This window comes from Quercus lobata, chromosome 2 (assembly GCF_001633185.2).
Source record: "Quercus lobata isolate SW786 chromosome 2, ValleyOak3.0 Primary Assembly, whole genome shotgun sequence".
NCBI classification, from domain to species: domain Eukaryota; kingdom Viridiplantae; phylum Streptophyta; class Magnoliopsida; order Fagales; family Fagaceae; genus Quercus; species Quercus lobata.
Genome location: NC_044905.1, coordinates 23,405,754 through 23,413,759, shown reverse-complemented (window position 1 = coordinate 23,413,759; position 8,006 = coordinate 23,405,754).

Sequence of the window (8,006 nt, the reverse complement as noted above, 5' to 3'; positions counted from 1 at the left end):
TTCATTGATTTCTTCCTTACTATTTCCTTCTCCGCCATTTCTTCCCAAAGAAGGTTCTTATCATAATATGAGCAGTATTAAGGCAAAGATTGGAGAGACTTTGAAGACGAGTTTAAAAGACGCCTGGCAGTCTACTTATCTGTATTACGGATGTAATTGTCGCTTAGGCAGTTCACATTTTGTATAGGCTCGTTCGAGCCCCTCTTTGTACATTGTAATAATTTTTCGTATTAATAAAAATCGTTGTTATTTTATTTCGCATGTTTTGTCTCTATGCCTTCTCTTTTTTTTTTGAATCTACAAACGCTGCTCGGCACAATAATATAGCATCTAAATCAATGACGACTAAGACCAAAAGACTTGATAATAAAAAGACGTCGCCATAACTTTAATAGAAATGCTTGGCACAATAAGGCCGATCAGTGAAGAGTAATACTTACCCCATGCTAGCCGAGGAGAAAAACGAAGGCTTGATGTCATGTAAGGAATAACCATTTGAAGATATATCACCCACCAAATGAGCGGCCTTCTTATATGACTAAGTGCTGGGGCGTTCCACCCCCTTCCTTACACCTTTATTGGCCTCAACCTTTTATGATGTTTAAGCCGTGGATGAAGTGACCTGACATTTTTATCAAGTATCCCATCTTACGAGATTCAAATCTTTTCTTATCCAAGTATTTGGTTTCCCCATTGGCTTGGGTCCGAGGACCATACAAGGCCTTGGTTCTGTCCAAAACTTGTAATTTTTATAGTCTTTTGTACTTGGTTTCCCCATAGGCTTGAGTCCGAGGACCATACAAGACCTTGATTCTGTCCAAAACTTGTAATTTTTATAATTTTTTGTACTTGGTTTCCCCATAGGCTTGAGTCCGAGGACCATACAAGGCCTTGGTTCTGTCCAAAACTTGTAATTTTTATAATCTTTTTGTAGTTGGTTTCCCCATAGGCCTGAGTCCGAGGACCATACAAGGCCTTGGTTCTGTCCCTGGGCCCATATGCTGAACGGGCCTGGGCTGCGAATTTACTGGGCCCACAAATTGAGAGGTATTTCCGTAGTCTTTGATCACGCGGTACTTCTTGGCGTCCCAGTGTTCGAGGTGCGCCTTCTCGAGACTCCTTTAACCTCAGGGTTGCAGACGACGTTGGAAATCGAGCCAGAGACGTTTTGTCTGTAGCGTTCCTTGGGACGCTGCGCGAATTAAATGCCACCGGTTTACTTCTGGGTATAAATGGGATAGGGGATCACTTCACTTGCACATGAACTCTCCTGTTCCCTTCGGAACTATATTTCTTCCATATCCGCGATCTTTCTTTCTAGTGCCACTGCCTCAATGCAAGATGTTTGAGGCTTGGATAGGGATGCAAGGTCTCCGCACGCTTCAGAGGCACCGAATCCTTAAGGTGGTATGGTGCGGACAAGGATGGCACAGATTCAAGCCAGTCCTCCGTCTTGACAGGAGGAGGATGATATTCCTCCTTCTTTTAATCAAAATCCGAAGCAGGTTCTGGTCATGCCAGATTTCTGGTATGTCAGAAAAAGGAATTTCCGCCATCAGCGCCGTCTGCCTTGTAGCAGGCAAATTTCTGCGGGGGCTTCCCAACTTCCGGCTCCCTGCACCTTTTCTGTAGATGGTGTTAGCCTGAGGTCAGGTTCCCTGCACCTTTTCTGTAGATGGTGTTAGCCTGAGGTCAGGTTCCCTGCACCTTTTCTTTACCGGTGCAGGCCCCAAGTTGGGTTCTTTTGCTGCCTGAGTTATGGGCGTGCAAAAGCACTGAGGAGGAACAAGGTCTCGAGGCAGTAGCCAACTTCTCCTCTGTGCTACCTCCTCGGCTTTATCTTCACTCTCTTGTATTCTTCGTTACTTACGTAATTAGCTTCAATGAAGGCTTTGTTTCCACTTTCCATTGTACACTGTACTGTTCCCTTGTCTTAATAAAATATGTGTCTATTTCTCTATACATATCTTTCTTCTCCGTAACCACTACTTTATGCATGAATATTAAATATGAGCTTGCCCTTAATGATATTCTAGGCAGAGAAATGCCTTAACACAGATTCCTACTAGTTTAGATTTACAAATATTATCAAGCATAATAAGGTTAATCATCAATAAATTAAACTCTTGGAACTAACCGGGATAACGGCTGAGTGCTGCGCGATGCATGCTAGAGCGATGTCCAAGTACGATAAACTCTAAATAATTCGTCCGAGAGGGTAGCCGAGTAGCGAGGGGCTTTGGTTGTGCTTTTGGATAATATGTTGCGCCGTATCGCGTCAACCCCTTTGATATTGGGGGATCAGAGGGTAGACCGAGGAATCCGCGCAATCAAGGTATTAACCCATCTGTTAACGCGGAGCTCTCTTCGGATGGATTTTGAGGTTTATGTGCCATAGTTTTTTTTTAAAAATAGTTGGTTCCTCATCCAGGTAATTGGTTTCCCCAGAGGCTTGAGTCCGAGGACTATGCAATGCCTTGGTTCTGTCCAAAACCTAGTTTTCCACATCCAGGTAGTTGGTTTCCCCAGAGGCTTGAGTCCGTGGACTATGCAATGCCTTGGTTCTGTCCAAAACCTAGTTTTCCACATCCAGGTAGTTGGTTTCCCCATAGGCTTGAGTCCGATGGCAACTGGCAGTAGTTGGTTTGCAATGCCTTGGTCCAAAACCTAGTTTTCCACATCCAGGTAGTTGGTTTCCCCAGAGGCTTGAGTCCGTGGACTATGCAATGCCTTGGTTCTGTCCAAAACCTAGTTTTCCACATCCAGGTAGTTGGTTTCCCCATAGGCTTGAGTCCGAGGACCATGCAATGCCTTGGTTCTGTCCAAAACCTAGTTTTCCCTCCAGTAGTTGGTTTCCCCAGGCTTGAGTCCGTGGACTGCAATGCCTTGGTTCTGTAAAACCTAGTTTTCCACATCCAGGTAGTTGGTTTCCCAGAGGCTTGAGTCCGTGGACTATGCAATGCCTTGGTTCTGTCCAAAACCTAGTTTTCCACATCCAGGTAGTTGGTTTCCCCAGAGGCTTGAGTCCGTGGACTATGCAATGCCTTGGTTCTGTCCAAAACCTAGTTTTCTCTTTGTGTGGGATCTTGGCTTTAAGGGAGTTAGCTTCTCAGCCAAGCCCCTAGAGTTTATCTATACGGTTAACGTTACCAAGTGCCTAGTTTGCTCTTTACGGGGGACCTTGGCTTTAAGGGAGTTAGCTCCTCAACCAAGCCCCTAGTCAAGAAACGTAGTCCCTAACAGAACTTTATACTAGAACTCTATAACCAACGGTTAGATATAACGAAGAAACTCTATCGACCCATTTCCTATACCAACACACAGGCCTTCCCCACAGACGGCGCTAATTGTAAGGACGCGATTCGTAGCGGACCGTAACAGTGTCGGGTTCGCACGTGAAAAGGCCCCTAACAATATCATTTGTAGAGCGTGGGTTTGGAAGGCTAGGCCTTGATCGACAGGCGGTGGGTTTTTCACGGTGTTCGTACAAGTTTAAGTTTTCCTTCACCCTTGGAGTCTTTCTCCTGGAGGTGGGCTGGGAGGCTCTGATTTTTGGCCATTTTTCCCAACCCCCCCCCCCTTTTTAGGTTACTTCTTTTTCCTTTTTATATTCGCCTGCGTTCATTGTCCTTCATCCACGTATAGGGTCAACCCTTCTAAAATTGATACTTGTCCTATCAGCCCATATTCAAAGTCGTTGGGGGTGGTTGTAAAAGCCAAATAATGCGGCTCTGTCAGGTTCAGAGCATTGAATGGCAGTAAGGACAGCTTTGCCTGGATATTTTAGATCTTTCGTCCTGGTTTCGATCCTATACCGTTTTTACCCTTCTTTCAGGGGGGGGACTTTGGGTCTGCCGAGGACTGAGCCGTCCTCGGCGATATCCACAGGCTATTTTGTCGAGCTTGGGCCATAGCCCTCCTCGGCTTGGGCCTTTGGATTTTCCCCGGGTTGATGGGCCTGGCCCATAAATCATTTGGGCCCCACACATAATTTTTTGAAACTAGTCTACTCTAATTGTGTAATCTCCAATTTCTTTAACCAAAATTCTTGATCTAAAATGTTTAAAGAATATCAATTTTGATCAATATAATTTAAAAAGATAATTCACAATTTACAAATTGGTTGGATGAAAACTTATAAATGGAATAAATTTAAGTAATGTTACATTACCTAATAACTTTTTATTGTATTAATATTTAAAAAATCTCACTGTTGGATTTGATGTTCACTATGTTCTTAATAATTAACTAGCCTTTGAGCACACACTCAAGTGCGTGCTTAGATGCTTTTCTATTTTATTTTATTTTGTGGTAAAGGATAATAGTTTTCATTCATCATAAGTGGCCACATTTTCCAATCATAAAAATGCCTAGGGGTGTGATGAGATTTATGCATTTGTCGGTAAAATAATTTTTTGGCGTAAATCTCATCACACTATATAGTAAGTATTTTTGTAATTGAAAAATGTAGTAACTTCAAATTATAATGAATGAAAACTATTAACTTTTACAAATATATATATATATATATATATATATATATTTATATATATGTATGTATGTATGTATAAGAGTCTTTGAGCACTCAAGTGAGCGCATACTCAGAATCTAGTATTTCCTAATTATCACCTGACAATTTTGTTAATATTATGATCAATGTTTCAATGATTGGAAGATGATGCTATAATTCAATATTAACCTTTAGGGGAAAAAAAGATCCTCTAAGCAAATCCTTTAAATTTACATAAAGTGAAAATACATAATGAAATTTTAACTACAAAACTATTTAAAAATTGCATGAGAAAATATTTACTAAAGTTATTATAAAGAAGTTGATGGATCAATGTAGAAACATGAAATATTTACATAGGGTAAAATTAAAATAATTCACTACATTAAAAACCAAGCATATAAGATTCATGTTTTCAAACCCGAGTGGAGTGTTCTGTTCAATTACCTTGGCTCTCACGTTTTCAAACCCCAGTGGAAAGAAGCATCTTTTTTAGGGCAAAACAGAATGAACGTGGCTTCTGTAAACAAAATATTAGTTTCATTTACTGATTGGTTTGCAAAGTAGAAGAAAATATTAAAGAATTAAAGAAAGAAAGAAAAAACTCAAAATATATCATATTCACGTGTTCTAGGGACAAAATTGCCAAATGCCCATTTCGGGAAAACTAATTAGCATTTTGCCCTTCTTCCCAAACTAAATAGGGAAATGCCCCTCTTTTGAAACTTGACTTTTTCAAAATCGAGTTAAGCCCTATAGTGACATTTTCAAGGACCTATAGTGGCGTTTTATAACTTGATACTCATGAAATCGAGTTATAGGCAATTTTATTGCCTATAACTCGATTTCATGGATATCAAGTTATAAAACGTCACTATAGGTCCTTAAAAACGTCACTATAGGGTTCCAGAATTTTTTTTTTTATTTTTAAACTCGATTTTGAGAAAATCGAGTTTTAAAATAGGGGCATTTCCCTAATTAGTTTGGGAAGAAGGGCAAAATGCTAATTAGTTTGGCTAAAAAGGGCAGAAGCCCATTTTGTCCCATGTTCTAGTAGAATAGATAAAATAAATAAATAAATAAAATAAAACTCAAAACATATCAAATTTCACATCATAAACGTGGCTTCTGTAAACAAAATATTAGTTTCATTTACTGATTGGTTTGCAAAGTAGAAGTAAATATTAAAGAATTAAAGAAAGAAAGAAAAAACTCAAAATATATCATATTCACGTGTTCTAGTAGAATAGATTAAAAAAAAAAACTCAAAATATATCAAATTTCACATCTTCATCTGACCTTTTTTTTAATTTATTTTTTTATCAAAATTATCAAACCCATAAAATAAAAAATAAAAAATAAAAAATAAATAAAAATAAAAAAACCTAAATATATAAATTCACGTTCAGCATTGTACAGGAATATATAACTTCTCCAATCGCAAAGATATATCGTATAGCAGTGTACAGTAGTATATAACTTCTCATATATCGTATAATACTTGCTTCAATGGAAGACCAATCCTCCAATGGCGTTACTTGCTAAGTTGGGGGAAAATATCTAATGAGTTTATTTATTATCACTTTGTATGTTTCGACATTAAAGTTTTTTTTAAAAATAGGTCATTTTTTAGAGAACATTTTTTGGAAAACTATCTCATTTTCTGGTGTTTGGTAACAATCTTGAAAATGAGCTTGAAAATATTTCTAGTGTTTGGTATGCACAAACTTTTTGTAACATTTCTTGTATAATTTAAAACATGAATAATATGAAATTTACGTAAACACATCTTATGTAATCAATATAATAATAAAAAATAAAAAAACAAGTATGAATTTGGTTTTCAAACTAAAATTTTCCCAAAATGCTTAACCAAGCAAACCCTTAGCTTCACTCGATGGTTTACGACCAGATTTTGTCAGTTTTCAGGTGAAACTATAGAGCCGATTAACTTGATCACCTTGGGTTTATTTGTTTTTGGATTACATATCTAGATGTAGGTATGAGTTAATTCAAGCTGTTTGTTCTTACTTCCATTTGTGTTTAGAGTTATTCGCTGACCTGTTGATTGTTTAGTGCTACAGTTGATATTGAGTGGAACTAAACCTTCAAATTCTTTTATATGATTTTGTGTTTTTTTGATAGTCCTGTAGAGGCCTTAGGCTAAAGTTTTGTATCATTTCGTATATAACCATTTTGTTGAAGTTTCAAAATAGTGGAGCTTCCAAATCGTGGTTATGTTTATTTCTCTTCTAAACTTTCCTTTTGATTTATTCTTTTATCAATTTTGCATTAACAATCAATTCAAGCATTCTCCATCGTGGGAAGATAAACATGGAGAAAAGAAAGAAGAGAAACAGATAGAGAGAGATATATGGAAAGAGGAGAGACTAGAGTGAGTGTTAGTGAGAGTATGAGAAGAAAGAAAAAGCAAAGAGAAGGGAGAAAAAATGAGAGAGCTTATCATGAGAAAGAGAAGGCGCCAAAAAAATTTTCTGTTTCCCATGGCTATAGAGGCTACAAAATAATATAATATTTATAGGAAATGTGAAGCGTGAGAAAGAGATTGTTTTCCAACTTTTTTTTTTTTTTTTTGGAAAACAACCTATAGAAAATAATATTTATTTTTATTAAGGTTTTCCGTTGACTAAAGATAGTTTTCTGTTGACCAATTTTTTTTTTTTTTTTTTTTGGTGCTACAAAACACTGAAAATTGTGGAAAACTATCTCTATAGAAGGCTTTCTAGCGAAATAAACAGAACATACATAAGGTCATATACATGATCTACCATAGTCAGACTAACTTTTAGCTAATGGAACAAAATTTCTCTCAAAACTAGTATATATAAGGTCATATACATAACCTACCATAGCCGGACTAACTTTTGGCTAAAACTTCTAATATATGTCTTTTTTAGGTGTGAATTTTGAAAATTTAACCGTTGAATTTCATGTTCATTCTTAACATACATATCAAATTTCGTTCAAATCGATTGTTATTTACTATTCGATCAATAAACTTATTTTTTATATACAATTTTAGATCACAAAATCTTGAAATTTTAACATTTATTTGATAACATAACAATTGATCTTTGATCTTCTTGAAATTTTGCAAACATAAAAGAAATAATAAGAACATGCAATCTAAGAGTTAGACTTTCAAAATTTACACTCAACAAAAAGAAATATGAAGATTTTAAAGTGTTTCTCCCCAAACTAGTTTAGAGAAAGATTTTGTTATGGCTAATATGAAAATTGCAGAAGGGTTAAGAGTTACCCAATGCGCAGAGTCTGCACTCAGCAGACCAAATAAGGACCTTATTACAATAATGCTTTAACCAACAACCAGGTTTAAATGGAGGAGGCTTCCTTAAAAAAAAAATAAAAAAATAAAAACTAAAACCAAAAACACAGAAGATGGAGCAATTACCTTGGACCATCATGTGAATCTGACAAAAAACAGAGAGCACTTAAAAAGTGAAAATAAAAGAGA